The 18,532-nt window shown below is 41.8% G+C and overlaps 1 protein-coding gene across 3 annotated transcripts in view; it reads left to right on the top strand.

Annotated features, from left to right (window-relative positions):
- The first annotated feature begins 3,659 nt into the window (after positions 1-3,659).
- Positions 3,660-18,532, top strand: part of rassf7a (Ras association domain family member 7a) — a 33,239-nt gene continuing 18,366 nt past the window's right edge. Inside the window, exon 1 of one of the 3 annotated variants that reach the window (XM_018664307.1) lies at positions 3,660-3,760. The gene's annotated coding sequence lies outside the window, so the exon portion shown is untranslated. Of the gene's footprint in view, positions 3,761-9,103; positions 9,244-16,106; positions 16,570-18,532 lie in introns of those variants that run through there. The other 2 variants (XM_018664310.1, XM_018664308.2) reach the window with 2 other exon arrangements.

The following is an 18,532-nucleotide window of genomic DNA, read 5'->3' as shown; positions in this document are numbered from 1 at the left end:
ATCCTATTGTTTTCCAAGAGTTACAGGACATTACTTTTCCATTGTACCGTGAAGGACAATCTCAGACTGATTTTGTCCTGAGACACACTGTATTTTGGTAGATGAGGCTCAGAGAGGCAGTCACATTTAACACCTTAGTAGTTCTTCATCTTCAGAGCATATAATGTTGAGCATAGTAGTTTGTTTTGAAGCTGTCACATCGATTTTTCAACATGGAATTCCATTTCAGAGGAACCGCTAGAACCAGCAAGCTGACGTTTCCAGACTTGCCCGGTCTAATGAATGAATACCTGACATGAGTGCACACACATACACGCTTTCGAAAGCACTTCCCACATTTCTGTCATCCATGCTTCAGATCTGTCCTCAGAAACAGGATGTAAATAAATGAGTCAAAGTAAGTGTTTGCAGTCATTAAACCTTGAGAGTTCTGCTAATAACTCACCAGTGTTGGATTAAAAGGTGTGCACATGTCAGACAGGAATGTGTGATGTGTGTACACATGTAAGCACACCACTGAACCATGAGACAGCTGTTATCTAACAATACTGCATTTCTTATTGCCTAGGAACTCCGACTTTCCATCACGTACCTGCACCACCTTCTATCATCATCTTTCTCCCACTCAGCTGCTTCATTTGTGGGATTGTTTTTCTTCCTCAGTCCCTGGCAGGTGTTTTCAGCCATACTCCCATCTTGCTGGTGCTATTATGTCTCCAGACACAAATGGAGGAGAATGGAAACAAAAGTGAGGCTTTTTATGGTGGGGAAGTGGGATGGTGCCCACCTGCACTCCCTGAATAGTCTTGTAATTTCTCTGAAAGGGATCATTCTCACATCTGGTCAGGACTGGGGATCTGATCTGGCCTGTGAGAAGCTTCCACGTCCACTCCCCAGTTATTACAGTGTGACAAACCAGGAGGGCCTGGGCTTTATGTACTGATTTGAGATTGTAAATATTGTGAGAAAAGCTGAAAACTGGATTTCAAAGAGGAGCGATTTCCTCTAATATGTCTGATATGTAGTGAAACAACAGTTTCGGTACAGTAATTCTTTTCCTGAAATGATTTATTTCCTTTATACCATTTTGAGTTACCCCTAATGTCAATAAAAGTCAGGGTCCACAGAGATGATCTTTTTTTAGCCAAAAATCAATTAAAAAAAACAAACAATTAAAGCACTGCAGTACCACTGCATCATAAATTAACTGTAAAACCGTTTCCCTGAAGATGATTATGAAAAACAGGAAGTGGATGATATCAAAGCAAACATGACAGATAATAAGAGTACGCACCAACAAAATAAGTCCTTCTCTGTCACAAATACACACGCATGTACATGCACATAGAAGGGTAAACAAATTGACATTTCTGACGCACCGAAGTGCACAAAAATGTGTCAACACATGCTGTGGGTGCCCCTAAAACAAACACCAGATGTGGTTGATATGTTTTGATTACATTTATGAACATGTCAGGTAGGTTGTAGTTACATTCCCCCAAAGACTCCATCAAAGCTATCAGAGACAGGAGGTTTGTAAAATAATCTAATGCCATGCAGCACTGCTGTACCCTCATGTTGTCAACATGTCAACTGTAACTATCACAAGATAGGTGTGGATAATAAATAATAAATTACAGGGAGGCCTCACACCAACGTATAACTTTGTCATAGAAGTGGAATGCATTTTTTCTTCATATAATAATATTATTGACTTGAGGCGGGTCACTTTTTCCTATCAGGCGTTGAAAAAAAAATACCTGAAAATACAGTACCTACAGAATGAGTTCAGACAGGCCCAGCAGAAGCTGTTTGTACACTACACGCAAGACCACAGGATCCTGCCGGAAGGAACATTCCATTCACTCCAAGATATTTAAGCAGCATAATTCATTTTCTGTTGACACCTTTACAAGCAAAGGCAGACAAGCAGTCCATAATGGTATACAAAAGCCATACATTAATTCACTATTACTCCTGCATATTTACAGCTTTCTGAGCTGAGTTTAAACTTCTTTGTGACATTGGAGAGAAGTGATAAATTTGGCAATGCAGGCTATGCATTTAATGTATACAGTTACGTGATCATTTTTGTGTTACTATACATTTCCTGTCATACCTGCTATCAGTGTTGGTTTTTCTTCCACATGGTTAAGACCATCAGAGAATTATTTTTGTCATATTTAACTACAACCACTGTAGGATTTAATGTAACAATGTGATTTTTTTTAAGATATTAAGCAATCAGAGATAACAAATAGAGATTCAAAAAGCAACTTCACATAGTAGGAGAAAGGCTATATCAGCAATAACATCTTAAAGCACTCACTCATTGTTTTGCAATGCTGAATTGATATACGAGAGCTAATGCTGCATTTTCCGCCCATTCTGTTGCAAGGTCATGTGTTCAGTAACTACAAGCAGCGGGAGGCACTGGGGGATTACCTGTTGTTCAAGAGGAAGAGAAGAAATGGGACCAGGATAGAAGCCTGTTTTCTGACCCACTAATATTGCATACATCAATTTTAAATCATAGTGTCTTGGCATGCTTTTAGAAACAACTTCAGGGCTTAACAATGTGTGTTTAATAATCTATTCCTACAGATGAAAGCCACAAACAGTTGTTGTAGTTTTCTGCTTTGAGATTCCTTTTCAGTTGTTCCCTCTTCTGAGGGTCTTGTTTCAGAGAGTTGTAATTTGTGGGACAGATACAAAATGTATTATTAGTTTTTGCATATGTTGGCAAACCCCACAAATAAGATTTAGTAGTTTAAGGAATGTTTGGCCCAGAAAAGATGAAAGTGCAGCAGCATTCATTGAGAACAGAGCATTGTGTTCTTTAATTTATCCAGATAGGGAATCTAGTAACACATGATGTTAAAAAAAAAAACACACACACACAAAAAAACCCAATTTAATCTTTTGATATACGAGATTTTGTGACATTTTAGTGATTTAGTACTTAATTATGTAGTCAGACACATTTTTGGCCAACAGATTCTTGATTCAACATCAAAAATTTCATTAAGCCTGAAGCAAATCTTGTTGAGAGCAGTGATAGTTGCCACATTGGTGTTTGGTGTTTAGGAAACAGCATAAACTATTATTAAACACTGTTTCTGGTGATGAAAAGTTGTTATAGAAGCAATTCTAATCTTCTGCTCTTAACACTTCCTCCTCATCATAGCTCAGACACGCATGCTGTAACATGTATATTTTTAAGATAGCATCCTCTGCATCAGTTCAGCATTTTGTCTCCCTGTGGCTTCTGTGAATGATGTCAAGTTCCCCATTCTCAGATAAAAATCAGATTTAGTCTGTAAACTACCAGGAAGGTGAATCTGAAAGTGTAGTTAAATCTAGTATAATCCATCTGCTGCTGTACCAGTTAGCCTACATGTAATATAAAAGATTACTGTACTCTTTGGAATCAGATTAAATGTTGCTGCTGATTCTGTGAGTCTGGGACTTTCCCAAGCCATGTGCCATGGGTTTAAAAGCTTTTCCCCAAGTCCCCACCTATCTAAAATGTTAGAACATGTTGCTGTTGCCCTTATAACACCTCTGTCTTTTTTATGGCATGTTGCTGAACATTTTTCTCAGATATATAGATTAATGCCTTTATTTTGAAAAGGCTGCTGACCGGAAACTACATTGTTTCTATTTCCTGTATGGCTTGACACCAGTGGACTTTAGCCGAGGGGTCCAGAGGATGAAGCGCTAGGTTGTCTGTCGCACCGAGATCAACTACTAAATCACTGTAAGTCATTTTTACCTCGTGTTTTACTTTCTTCCTAGTATGATGTGTAATTAAAATACTTTTGGACACTGATAAAGGATGCAACAAGTGCTGGAAAGTGTGTTCGGGGCGCTGCACCTGCAGTCTGACGTCAGGCTAACGATGAACTGGGATACAAAACTTTTTCTCACTGACTTTGTTGTGTAACTTACACAAGTCACGCTGAAAGTTGTGGCCGAGCCTGCAGTTAGTGGGTTTAACTGGCTTGTTTTCTGTGATGTAGTTGCTTTGCTGCCTGCATGGTTTATAGGTGTTGACTAATTTAGCTCAGTCACTTTAACAACAAAGTCTGTTACAATCCAGTTAACAATGTGCTAACTAGCATGAACTCAGCCCTGCTGAGTTACGCTATTAACTGTGCATTTAGTAGTTTGGGTATCAAACTAAACACATAATGCTCCATCACAGCATGATGCCAACAACAACAACAACCGCAACATCACAAATACTAATTATCATAATTATCAGTATCTTCGTCATTAGCATCTGCTTTTGTAGTTCACTGAGTATTTTTGCATTTTCAGTGAAAGAAGCTCATTGGCAGTTTCAAAGATAGAGTTTTGTTTTGCAGGATGAGTAGATGGATTAACATACTGTGGAACTTGCCAGTTTACTGTAAAACACATTTGATATCTGACTGTATCTCTTCCTCTTAATGTTATTCTCACATTTAGGGCGACCTCAAGCCATTATTTTTATTACTGATTCATCTGCCAGATCATTAAGCTTTTTAAAATATATTAATTGATTAATTGATCCTCACAAATCAGAAGCTTGAGTCAGAGTGGCATTTTTGGTTGAAAAATGATTGAAATGACCGATGCATGATTGCTGATTATTTTTCTGTTGACCGATGAATAGACTGACTTATTGTTTGAGCTCTACTCACATTCCACATTCTCCCCCACAGTATGAGCAAAACCTGACTAACCTGAAGTTTGACTGGTCTACCTAAAAACACCCCTGACAGCATCCTTTAGGATGCAATAATCTGTATCAGAACATGTGTGGTAAACACATGTACAATTGCACTACAATAAGGTTTTTGTTTATCAGTTTGTTTGCCTTCCTGTCTGCTGTTCTGTTGTTCAGTTTTTGGTCTAATAGAGTACCGTATGTATTTGTCTCTTTCTAATCTTGTTTCTGGTAGTTCCTCCTCTTCTCATCTGCTGTTTGTACCTTTTCTCTCTTACTTCCCTGTGTTTTAATACAGCTTTGTTTTCTTCCTTCTTTATTTGTCCTTCCCACCTCACACATTGGCCAAAAGTTGACTACCTCAAGTTAGTAAGTGGTTGTCGTGGCCTCTTCATGGCTTTGCTTTAACCATTTCATGCATATTTTATGCATGTTTTGAAAAATGGAAGTCATAATGTTTTTTGCAATTAGTGTGTGGTTTTCCCTGTCTGATTAGTTTCTAGAGTAATCCTTGATGGATTTAACAAGATAATGTTTGTAGGAGTAACCATCTGAGAATGAGGCTGAGAGAGGATAGTGTCATGCACTGTTTTTGCTCTGGTTGTATTCAACAAATAAATGCAGAACTGTTAGAGGATGATACATCTGAGCAAAATTTAATTTAAACAGCCAAATATTTTAGATTCTTTAAATGGATTTATGCTCAGCGCTGCAGCCAAAATTGATTAAATATTTTCCTCCAGTGTTTTCCCATAATAGATTTGCAGCTCAATCTGCTCATAAAGCTGGAATAAATTGAAAAGAGGGACCAAAAGTTTGACAGTAAAGTATTTAGTTGCTTGACCTCTTTGTCTCCTCCACACTGTGAAATCCGTACATGGTGACTCATCTGTCCAGCTGCTCGACACCAGAGCGTAAAGGCTCGTCTCACAGCTAAGAATTGCTCACACCCCCATACCCAATCTTCATCTTGCAGACACTAAATCATTGCAACACCATCCTCCCCTCCCACCCCTTCGACTAATGCGTTGACTTTCAGGAACACTGGGATAGTTGATATTCACTATAGATCCAACTAGCATGAATCAGATACTTGGATTGTACTGTTAATATAGCCGTCAGATCTGCTTATTAGCCTCACATCTCATGCAGATTTATTCACCATCATCTGACGTGAACTGTGGTAGAGGGAAACCTATGTCTTCTAATGTGTTACCAAGTATTGAATCACATACTTGTTTTAACATCATGTAAGCCTAAATACAGACCAGTTCAGTTATATATTATGGATGTAAGCAGGATGGATTGGAAAGTGCAGTTTAGTGAACAAAGCAGAGTGGTTTGCATGCTGGAAATACTATTTTAAAAAACTAATAAGCTGTTTTTGGTGTCATTTCTTGACTAGATCTAATCTCCAGGTTGCATGTTACATCTGCAAAAAAAATTACAAGAATCCGCAGTAAGCCTGGAGCCAGAACATGCCTATTATCTATTGACAAGCTGATACAGGATTTTTAATCCTCAGGTAGCCTTCTCCATTACCTTCTTTAAAAAAAATCAATAGCAGAGTCTTAGACTTGTCATTGCTGTCCATACTCTGGATACTGTCAGCTTTGTCACCTTCCCTTGCAGTGGCTCATCAGCTATCCTGTCACATTCACACTGTAGAGAGGTAATTGGGGCCCTTTTTACTTGGTAAACGCTTTTCTGAGGATGAGACCTGCCCGCCACTGCTGAAGTAGGGTAATTTTCTGGCGCTGAGGCGATGTATTACAAGGTAGATGATTGTGTTCAAGTGTACAGTGCGTTGCCGAGAAAGTGATAGATGTGTGATTTCAGTCTGAGTAATAAACCTGCCGCCTAACACTCGTAGACTGTATTGTCTCTCTGTTCTGTTGGGAATTTATGCCAGAGAGCCTCGCTATAATTTAGTTTACTACCCTGGGCAGATGCCAGGATGCATAAAAACACGGTACTCTTCACCCTCACAGGGATTTTGATTTTGAAGTCTGTATTTAGTACAGTAGGCTAAAGCTCAAACATGTACAAATAGTTAAAGTAAATGTTTTCGTCTTGTTGCAGAGTTCTAACAACTTAATGAATTTATAATAAAGAATGGTTGGCTATTTTTCCTCCAAGATAACACAAACCTGCAGAGTTGTGGTTCTCAAACTGAAAAGCTCCAGCCTGATGGATGATTTTAGGGTGGCAAGATTAATAATAGATAGGTGGTGAAAATAATTTCTACCTATGCAGATGCATTTTCAAGTCTCTCTTCAGCAGTCTGCTGATGTTGAATCAAATTAATCAACTTGAAAAGGGATTTCTGCATCGCTGGTTTTTGCAGATGATGTAGCTTCACTGGCTTCATTGGGCTCCCACCTCCTCTGTGCATTGGGGTGATTTGTAGGCAAGTGTAAAGTGTTTGGGGTGAGGATCAGCACCTCTAAGTATAAAGCTGCAGTAGTCTTTTGGGAAAACAGCAGGTAGGCCCTTTTGGGTTGTAAGCAGCTTCTTCCTTAAATGAAGGAGTTTAGCAATCTCTGGCTCCTGTCTTGTAAGATGAGGTCTTAAATTAACAGACGTTGTACCATCTCCAGTGATGTGGTCAGCTCATCGTAGTCACTCTTACTTTGGTGCCTCACTGAGTTTTAATGTTGCCTTACACATTAAGATTCAGTGAAGTACAAACTTGCATTATGTCCTTTGTACCTTAAAAGTTCTTGATTGGTTTCTCTCCTGAGCAGTCCTCTCTGAATGATTACAGAGCTAGATGATGGATTCAATGATAGTGCCATGTCTACATCAAACCAGAGACAGCACTGCATTTGTCATTGTCACTACCAGTTTTTAAAGCATAATGTAGCCCTACATTTATGCCAGCTTCAGTCGCACCATTGTCTGTTGTTTTTGCAGTGGCAAAACAACGAATGAGATGCCTGATATAATTAACATAGATCCAAAAAATGCACAATCCAAAAGCCCCTTAAAAAAAAAATCTAGCTTCTAGCATTCTAGCATCCCTAAAATGCAGCCTTTGTTTTGGATGTAACAGTACGTGTAAGACTGGTCAGCCATAATGGATCAGGGAATGAAAACACAATTTGGGTGCAATTTTTTTCTTTGCCTCACCAATTTTACTGTAATTTTTTCTACCTGTTGTATTTAGAGACTATTGATCAAAGTAATGTAATGAATAGTGTCTGCTTTGTGGTTGACAGGAGCATCCCTACTGAAATTACTCATGGGTTGACAACCACCAGCTTCACTGTCTGTGCCAATGTCCCATCAATAATCAAAGAATTGTCAAAACACTTAAAAGAAATTAAACCAAATGGCTCCAATTCAACTAGTGTAGGATGGATTAGAAAAATGTGAATTTTAAAGATGACTTCATACATCGTCATATATTGTTCAGATTTTACTTAACTATGTTTCTGTTATCAGCATAACTATCAAAAAATGAATGATTCCTAATCTCCGCTTAAAGTGAACTAAAATCAAAGTAATTAAACAACAACCTTCATACAAACAGAAACAAATGACCCATCACAGTATATCATTTTATAATAATACAAACCCTAGCTTGTACACATATACATACACTGACAAATCTTTAGGGTGAACTTGTGATTATTGATTTCACCTAATCAATAAGGATGAAACAGAAATTGTCACAAAGATGAGGAGGCAGAAGTGCTTCTGGTTATATATTGATTGTCAGCACTATATGGGTTGAACATGGTAGTCAGTAACTGGGAACTCTTGTTTTGTACCCTCCCTACAAAAATGGCCTAATGTGGAAATAGTTAAGTGTTGATTGAAGTGTTTGAGTTTGCCAACTGGAGATAGAGCTGTACCATTAGTGTTGTTCCTCTTAGCTAAGAGAATTCGGATGCAGGCAGCCTGTTTGGTGAGAAGCTGGTGCAGAGATGGGACTGTGAGGAAGATGAGGTGAAAATAGTTTGTCTGCTCACATGTAGGATGGAGTTTAGCCTGTAAACCTGTTTCCTGCCTCTGTAACTCAACTCAAATTTTCAACAGCTATGTACTTCTTTTTCCCTGCTTCTCTTTTCTCACTGTGCTCGCCCTTTTTATTTTCCTCTTCTTTATCACCATACACCCCCCCAACACTATACTTTTTTTTTCTTTCTTCCCTTCTCACTCTGTGCATAGGGAGTGGTGTTTGGGCAGTCATGTGACTTTTTGTCTGAACACAATTGCCGGTGTTTGCCATTGGCCGAGTTTCTTTGAAAGAGCGTTGGTTTCCCGGGTGACGGGGGAATGGCGGCACCACTTCACTTTTCTCTGCAGCTGCCCTCCTCCCTTCCCATCCCCTTTAGCACTGCTCTGAGCCGGTCTCTCTGTCTCTGTCTGTCTCCTCCACAGACTGTGGTGGATCAGGTAGCCCGTTAGCACGACACACACACATACGAACAGACAGTGACAGGCTTGTCTCGCTCTTCCTCCTCTTCCTCTTCTCCTTTTTCATCAGGCAGGCAGTTACAGAGACCATCAGACTGCAAGAGGTGAGTGAAAGAAATGGCTTTGTTTGCTGAGTTTGAAATGTTTTTTCACTGAGTTTACACCTTTTTTTTTAGTTTCTTTCCTGGTTGACCGCACTTGTTTTCAGTAATGTGAAGGCTAGGACAAATTAGTCATTGATTAAACAATGACAGATTAGTCACTGACTAAACAATGACTAATCGTTGAATATAAAAAAGTTATTGTTTATATGACAGGTGCTCTTATCAGTTGTTTCAGTAACCATGCTACCATCATTTGACATGTTTAGAAAAATGCTTGGTTAGCACTTTGACATTATGTCTTTATGTAAAATGAAGTGATACTATCTGATGATGATACACATATGCAGTATGATCATGTACTGTGATGTCTGCGAGTGTGTGTGTCATATTTTGACATATTTTCTACATTTGTTATGGTATGGTGCTGAACAACCATGCTTGGCCTGGCATGGCTTTAAAATGTCCAACAGGATAAACTATAACTAAAACCAGGCGGAGATAACACAGTCAAGATGGGCCAAAGTTATTCCTCTGCTGTAATGAGAGCTGTATGGTAGGCTTAGTCCTTTTTTACGTTCCATGAAAGATTGAACAGCTGTGCGCGCTCTCTGCCCCTTCTCGCTCGGCTCGTCCGCGGCGCTAACACAATATGGGTTGTGTTCTGGAAGCGGGCCACTTTGTGAGGAGGTTTTTTTTCTGGCATGGTTACCGTCCTGAAGTGGCACCCTCTGAGCTCCCCTCCTTCGGGCTGCTCCACCAACCAGGTGGTCGCTTCTAGTGTTTGGTCACCGTGGCAACACTGAAAACCGGCTCCCCACCCCTCCCTCAGGTGCACTTTATCTGATGGCCTGGAGGATCCTCTGCACATACACACTCACACTTCCACCCACAAACACACACTAGCGTCTGTTTGCTGACACTTGACCCCTCGCGTAGACAAAGGACAGATGAAAGAGTAGTTTTCTAGAGGCAGAAGTGACTGATATTTGACAGACTAATGTTGTTATTCATGTTGGACTGGTCAGGTCCACTCATATTTGTTGCTTATATAGAAAATAATGAGAGAGAATATGTAATTCTAGTGGTATGTAGACTTTTCTTCTCCAGGTTAGCTTCCCCTCAGGTTATATTTTTGTCTCTTCGTAAACAATGAAGCCATTTATGTCAGCCTGTTGACCTTAGACCACCTCAAGCAAGTGAAGAGTCTGGAGCACAATATTATTCAACTTATGTTTGATTTCACAAAGTGGACCACTTATCACATCGGTTTGCAAGTAGATTTGATTTAAGCCTGCACGGTCGGATGGTGTGGAAATCAAACATTTTTTTTGAGTATGATGTTTTAGATGTATCCATGGCTTGTATCCGCATTGAACGTTTGAAGAATCACAGAGCGAGCCGGAAGCAGGGCTGGAGTGGGTGTCATCGATCCGCAGCCTACTATCGCCGAGCTGATGCAAGCGGGAGGAAACTGGCGCTGAGGCCTTGTTGTTGCTCCTGACGGGGCTGCCATGATGTCACCACTGCTGACCCGACAATCCTAGCATTCCTGCTGATAGGGTTTTGTGCGCCGACATGGAGGAGAATATGTGGGAGATATGTGGGAGAGATGCACAGACTTGCACACATATGGCCTTTGTCTAAGCGCTGATTAGTAATCTGGCATATCCTCCTACACACACACACACACACACACACATACATAATGTCATTAATTCAGTGTCACGTACGTGCCCACTCCTGCACACACTCAAACCCTCTACCACCCAGATAAAGATGGCGATGGCAGTCTCTCCGGCCTTGTTAAAATTCAACAGGTCTTTAAGTGTCTGTACTTGAGGCTCTGGTGAATCAGTTTTGCATATGTTTTCTGCTTCAAACTAAAAACGTCTTTCGTTAAAATGGTATGATTAGAGAGAGATCCAACTCCATTATGCACCACTGTCATCACGTCTTTGTGTATGCGCGCATGCGTGCATACATTTCTGTTTGTGTGTGTACTTTTAGACCATGATTGTAGCTACAAAAGATTTTCTTACTGTAACACAGCTACAGAATTACTTTGATCCAGTAAAGCCACAGAAGGAAAGAGATGACAGGCCTGGTGCAGTGAAAGCTTTTAAATGCTGTTGTTCCTGCAGGTGTTTGGATAGTCCCCCTCCCGCCTGCCCACCCCACCAGACACTCAGTGGAATAGACCAGCATTGTAAAGAATGTTTTAAAGAACTGGACAGAAAAGTGAGGGTGACATCTTCATCGTCTGTATGGAGAACAAAACAGAAAAGCATTTAGAGAAGGAGGAAAACATTGTTAGATAAACAAATTTCAGCCTGAAGCTTGTAGAGAAAGGTGTAGATGGGCAGACTGGGCGTTGGTGAGTGCGTCCAGGGGGCCTCTCCCTCGCTCTGTGTGGGGGCTTACAAAGCTTTTGTTCACCTCCGACCCCTGACCTGCACCCACCTGATAGCTCCCCTGTCTCTAACCCGCATTTCCTGTCCATCATGTGCCCTCGCCCTCTCCCCCTCTCCCCCTTTTGTTATTACTGAGATCATCACTAAATCAGCAGTTCCGCCCCCTGTGCAGGCCAATATTTTGTCTTGCCTTTCTCTCTCTTTTGTCTTTGTTTTCTTGCTCTCTCTGTGAACACGGTGTGCATCGACCAGGGTTAGGCTCTCTCTCTGTCCTGAGAAATCCTGAGGTTTTTATGGAGGTTTTGGGGGAGGGGGGTTCTCTGGCAAGAACATCTTAACTGAGAGAAATGATAAGGTCAAAGTGGCAGCTAGGTTCACTGTCAACATCCCATACAATTAAATGCAGCACGAAGAAAAGTTGAGGGCTTAATGACAGTCCCTGTATCAATCAGGCTGTCTGTAGCCTATTTCCATTTACTGATAGGAACAGCGCCAAGCAGCACAGTGTGACACTAATGGTACAGCTTTATCTCAAGAGACAGAGAGCAACTATACATCTAGAGGCAGGATGGAAACAAACTGGCTTAGCAAGAGGGGATGAAGGAGACAGTTTTTAGTTAGCTACTTCCAACAGGACCACTTGAAAGCAACAATGCCACAGCTTATGATCTAGGTCCAAGTTTATTTCACCTCTAAAAATAACTGTTCATATATCTCCCCAAAAATGCAGCATAAGGTAGCAGTGTTTTTTTTTTGGAATGGTGGTAACTTAGTCCTGAGCCAGTCTGGACTGGTTCTGAATAAAGAGGGAGAAAGGGTGCCGGAGTGCGGCCAAAGTCCTGACAACTTGGAAGCTGCTAAAAGCCAATCCAAGATTCTCTTATGAGCTTCGTTAGTCTGACCTGAAAGGAGTGTTCACAGAGAGAGAAATATTTTTTCTGGCCTCTTTTGTATCCTGTGTTTGTAGGAATACAAAGTTTGTTTACCAGCAGCGTATATGTTGATCCAATTGAAGCTCCCTTCTTGTCATTTTCACTTTGTACTCCCCTGTCATCTCGTCCTCAGATTCACCTTGGCAATGCATTTTCAATACAGCTGTTGTTACTTGTAAAGGGATGATATAGTGACATGTGTTTGCTTCCAAAACATGAATCATCTTCTGAGCCACGTTTCTGGGAAGAAAACAAAAGTCTTTGTCTGTTCCTGGTGTGGGATGTGCTATATTTATGTCTCAACAGTACAATTACCTTCACTGGCGAAAGCCTTCTCGCCTGTCATAATGATACACAAGGCATAGCTACACTACTGGAGCAACAGCATCGGCCTGACCATAATGAGACAGCAATCCTATACTTAGGCGTGTTTGGCACAAACAGAGCACTACTACCTTATATTGCTCGCCGATGTCAACAAAAGTTCAGGATTCTGTAACTTGTTTTGGCTTCTGAAAATAGACCTGTCGTACTCTGCTCTCATTCCATTCACCACCCAGGCTTTAGTCTTGACCGACCTGTTGTCCACCTGTTGAACACTGTTTTTAGTGAAAGGCTGAATAAACAGGGAGGGAGGAGGGGGTGGGGGTTCCAACGGGGAAGATGGGAAGGAGCGAGCCGTAAAAGCAACTTAATGCTATTCATGCTCTGTGAATAACGGCCAACAAAGACACTATCAGCATGTATTCCCCACTCTCTGCTCCCCTCCACAGAACCTATTGAACCGCTGCCAGATCCACCCAGTCTATTTCTCAGCCTGAGAGCCATCTTCTTGTCTCCCCTGAGCTGAGTTACGGCTGGCTAGCCACTCTTTAGGCAGATTTACACCTACTATCACTTGTTGAGTATTAACTTAGTCGTAGGTGGTGATTGAAAGCAGTCAAATAACTGTGTAGACTATTGAGCGGAGTGCATTTTCAGCTTTTGTGCCATGAACATAATTGGTAAATAAGTACGAAATGGGGAAGGATTTCCTCTGAAAGTGGTGGTTTTTAAGCTTTTTAGGCCCCATCTTTGTTTTCTTTAGCGTCTTTGCTGAATGCAGAGGGAGGGTTGGGGGAGGAGGAAGGAAGGGGGCTGCAAGAATGTTTGAGTCACGTAGAAGAAGAGGGGATGATATGTGGGGTTTGACAGGGGAGGGTGGGATGAGAGAGGCACAGCAGTGGGAGGTGCCCTGAGGAATGTCTGGAAGGTGTCAGCGAGGTCTGCGGGGCTCTGGACTGATAATCCTTCACATCACATTACAATAACCTCACCCACCACTCTGATTTCAGCCCTGCTGTCTTTCTGTCCTCAGACGCAAACCAATAAGGAGGACTCACCGCCTGTTAACCTTTGCCCAGTCATGTCTTACCAAAAAAAAAAAAAAAACCCTTAAATGAAGTTGGTGCGGGTCTGACGATGGACAAGCGCATGATCCCGCTGAAGGGTAATAGACTGTCAGGATCCATAAAGTGTACTTACTTGTCTGCTGCTTTTAAAATATCACTCCTCCTTGGCACCTCAGCCTTTTCTCGCTGTGGCCACTGGTACCTAAGCAATGTCTCAGGAGACTCTCCTCTGTACTTTTCTCCTAGAGTGTGGTTTAAGTGATTTGTCAGACAACACAGCTCTTAGATGTGCCAAAAGCTTTTTTCTTTATAGACAGAACAGTGAAAGAGTTCACATAGATGTGAAGCGACCCTCTGCGGGCCTCTGTGACTCAGCTGGCTAAAAGCTACAGCGTTCGTCACCGTGGTCTTTTGTTTGCATGATTTAATTCATCGAATTAATGCAATTAATCTAAGACATCTATTTTTGGAAGATCTGCTTTATACAATGTGCACACTGGTTATTAGGTGCTGTGACTGCATGTCCTCATTAGTCTGTTCTGAATACAATCTGATAAAGGCAAAGTAAACACATGGCTGAAGCTGGTATTGTCGGTGACCTGCTGCTGCTGACTCACAGCATCTGCGTTCTGTAACTACAATGGTTTTATGCAGTAGGAAGTAAAATGTTCTTTTTTACTATTCTGTAAAGCCACCGGTGAAATCTTGTTCTCTTTTGAAAGACTGTTTCTGAAACTTTTGAAATTCCCTATCTGAACCTACTTGTCAGAGAATTCTCACACAGTTGGTGTCAAGTATTTGTTCCAGTATTTATTATTTATTGTTGGAAAACGAGCAAACAGTTTGCAGAAAAAATCACAAATTGACCAGAAAGAGATGTAAAACAATAGAACCCAACTGATATGTTGGCAGATATTACCTTATCGCTGTATGGGCTGATAGCTAACAAGAAATTGCAGAACAGGAATCTCAGAGGTATGCCTGAGGTAGTTTAGAAACACTGTTTTTATAGTTTATCCACCAGAGAGAGCACTGACAAGTGTAGTTTTATAGCTGTAAAATGTCTGTCTCAGTACATAGCTTGGTCATAAGAAACGAACTTAAGGCATCCTTACCAACGGCATTTGTCTATGTAAAAGAGGAATATCCACTGATATATCAGCAGATTTGTACTCTACAATGTATCCAGATCTAAATGCTTCTCTTTTTTTAGGATGTCATGAGAACAAACTACAGTCTGACTTCCACTTTTATTTACATTTAGGATGTCCGCTTGGTATCATGTCGAGTTTTTAGTTCAGGTTTTGGGGCGGGGGTGGTAAAGGAGAAATGAAGACGGTTTCTAATGGTTCAAATTTAAATCTGAGCGAGATGTGAAGATAGAGGGTGGGGGAACCATCTCATGCTGAGGGGCTCTCACATATTCTGCCTGACCCATTGGTCACGCATGTCTTAGCTCTGTGTGTGTGTGCGTGTGTGTGTGTGTGTGGGGGGGGGGGGGGGGGGCTGTGGAGACATGAACACCATTCAAGGATTGTGGCACTGTTTCATTAATGAGTGTCTGAGCAGTTTCTATAATTGATAAGGCTTTTATTATGTGCATGAGTTGCTCTCTAGTCCAGAGTGGTCAGATTTGGGTTGCTCCGTTCCCTCATTTTCCCACAGGGCGTTGTCTAAGTCAAACACAGACGCACACGCACACTCCGCAATTGCACCTGGTCTGCTGGACTATGACCTCATTCCAGGAAAAGGAAAAGAAAATCACCTGACGGCCTCATTTGTGTAATCAGCTGTTCATGTGACTGGAGGCCAGAGGCAGGATGTCTAATGCTGCAGGTTACAGATCATACAAACAGTGGATTGTAAATACACATGCATGCAAATAGTTTCAAGTTTATTTTGCCCTTATCCTTGAGTTTTCTTACAAGCAGTCCTTTGTGTCACTGGAGAATGTAGAATGCACTGAGAATAAGTGAAGAAAACTGATACGGAGAGAGAACGACAAAGCCGAAAACACGCTTTCAACTACCTGAAAAGGGGGGAGGTACCAGATCTGTCAGCAGAGCGAGAAAGGGTGGGGAGAAAGAAAGAGAGAGAGAGAGAGAGAGCGAGTGAGAAAGAAGAGTGACGGGGAGGGTGTGTTTCTGTGTGGGTGAGAGACACAGAGAGAAGGAGGAGGGGTGTAGACAGAGAGAGCAAGAGAGAGAGAGCGAGAGAACTCCAGCAGTCTCTCAGATCTCGGCTGTGGCGAGGACACCCAGGAGAAGTGCATTCCTGAGGCAGCAAGACGAGGAGAAGGCAGCTAGATAGAGCGAAGGAGAAGTCGCGACATCCTTTAACTCGCCTGCCGTGACCACATCTGACTAGCCCCTGACCTCCGGCGGACTCGCACACTCCTCGCACGCTCCTCAGACACACACACATACACTGACGCTTACTGGCTGTCTTGCACACCAGCCACACAACCGGCTCTGCTGCTCTGTCAGAAGTGAAGGATTTCCCCTGCGAGTGAGGAAGAGAGACGGGAGAGGGAAAAAAAACAGACAGAGGAAATTAAAGGCACTGAAGAGAAGGAGAAGATCCTCTCACTCGGTGAGTGTAAGGGCTTCTTTCAGAGATCGTTTGAATGTGTCCTTGCCTGTTTGAATATCAGTGTGGGGAAGTTTCCCTGAAGTCAGGAAATCTTGTCTTTCGCTACGTTCCAGCATGTATGTAAAGAGAGCTATCGTCATTAATAAGTGTGAGCTTGTGTTAGAGAGAGTGTTAGAGAAACAAAAGCAATCTAGTGTCACGTCTTCGGGGAGGTGAGCTGTGTCTTCACATGTACCTGTTGACACTAGACCCGCCACCCAAGTATTCCTGTATGAGACAAAAGGACTCAAACCTGTTTGGGTGAAACTTTTTTTTAACTTCTTTGTGTGTTTTCTCCGTGATCTGTGTACTCCCCTATGTGACTCAGAGCCGGCCTTCATGTGCATTTTTGGTGCAAAAACATGTACTCTGTTAGAAGGCAAGCGCAGGCTATCTCTTACACAGATCTCCTGGCACACCGGCTGCTCCTTTTACCACTGCAGGATTAAAGATTAATTTATGGAGGGCACAGGCAGAGTTCACCCGCTGCCTGTTCCCACTTTATTTAACTGTTAACGTGCTACACATCTCAAAACCCTAGCACTGTGCAAGTCTAATGCACCAAACCAATCTAAGCCTATTTAAACACTGACTCATCATTATGCAAGGCTAGCATCTTATTTAACATTTCCCAGCGTGGTAAGTGTCAGATAGTGGAACTCGGAGCTCATTAGCAGGCTGTATTTGTTGTCCAATCAGGGCCATCGATTGGAAAACCCCCCACCACCCCACCCTCACACCGGCTGCCCCACGGGAGGTGATTATTTTTTCTGACCGACTGTGGGAGTTGCACAGTTATACTTCATGTGTTATCTCTGTTTGTGTGTTGCACACATTGAACTTGGTTCCAGAGAGATAACGTCAGTATGATAGATGGTTGTAAGGGAAGGAACCAAATGGACAAGTTTGACTCAAGTACATATCATAGCTTTAACTTGGCACCTGCAAATTTATTCTCTTTTTTGGTTCTAATTAAATTTTTTCAGCAGTTTTCTTTTTCAATCATGTGTACCTGCACTTGATACCCTGGTTTAAATGTCTTAATCCTAATTGACCTTTGCTTGTTTAACTGTACCAGGTGCACTCTGCATACCACAAGCTCCTTGAGAAATCAGTCCATTTATTATCTTCAACCAGTAACATGTAGGAAGTCGACCGTGTTTGCCTCAATTCACTGATGGATAGACCAGAGAAGTGATGATATAATGCACTGGTAAATGTCCCCTCTTTTTTAAGTACTATGCATATTCCATCTAAAGCGAAAACCAGACAGCGGGATAATGATGGGGCTGCCAGTAGCCGGAACGCATTATAAAACTTTCAACTTTCTTCACAGCCTTGTTTAGTTAGCACTTCTTTTCTCTCTCCTTCCCTTTGTGTCTCCCTCGCTGCCTAGATCTTTTCTTATTTTCTATCACATGAATGAGCCTGTTTAGCATGGAGAGAGCAGAGTGTCCTCTGAGAGTCATCGTGCCTTGTTCTCTGCAATGTTATTTTTACTGCTCTTTTCGCTGCTTGAATACGCAGATGGACTCCCTTCCTCCTCTAGAATCATCTGTCTGTCTGTCTGTCTGTCTTTGTCTCTGTCAGTGTGTCTGTCTGTCTCACTCAGCTCGCATGGCAAGGAAAGCAAGTCCGCCCAGGCACAGTGAGATATCTCTTGGGATTCTTGATGGGAATTTTTCAAAGTCATTCTTCATGCTGTGATGACTTAATTTCTCACAGTCCTTATCAGGAGTGTTTCCCCAACTCCTGCAGATGCTTTCAGGGCCAGAGGTAATTGGAAACACCATAACAGCACGTCTGTGAAATAATATGTTTGCATGTTTGGGGTTGTGATTATTTTTGGGAACGTGGTTCTCCTCTCTCTCTCTCTCTCTCTCTCTCTCTCTCTCTCTCTCTCTCTCTCTGTAGCTGCCTTTGC

Source organism: Lates calcarifer, linkage group LG10, assembly GCF_001640805.2.
Source record: "Lates calcarifer isolate ASB-BC8 linkage group LG10, TLL_Latcal_v3, whole genome shotgun sequence".
NCBI lineage: Eukaryota > Metazoa > Chordata > Actinopteri > Centropomidae > Lates > Lates calcarifer.
This window is presented reverse-complemented; position numbering and strand designations above follow the sequence as displayed.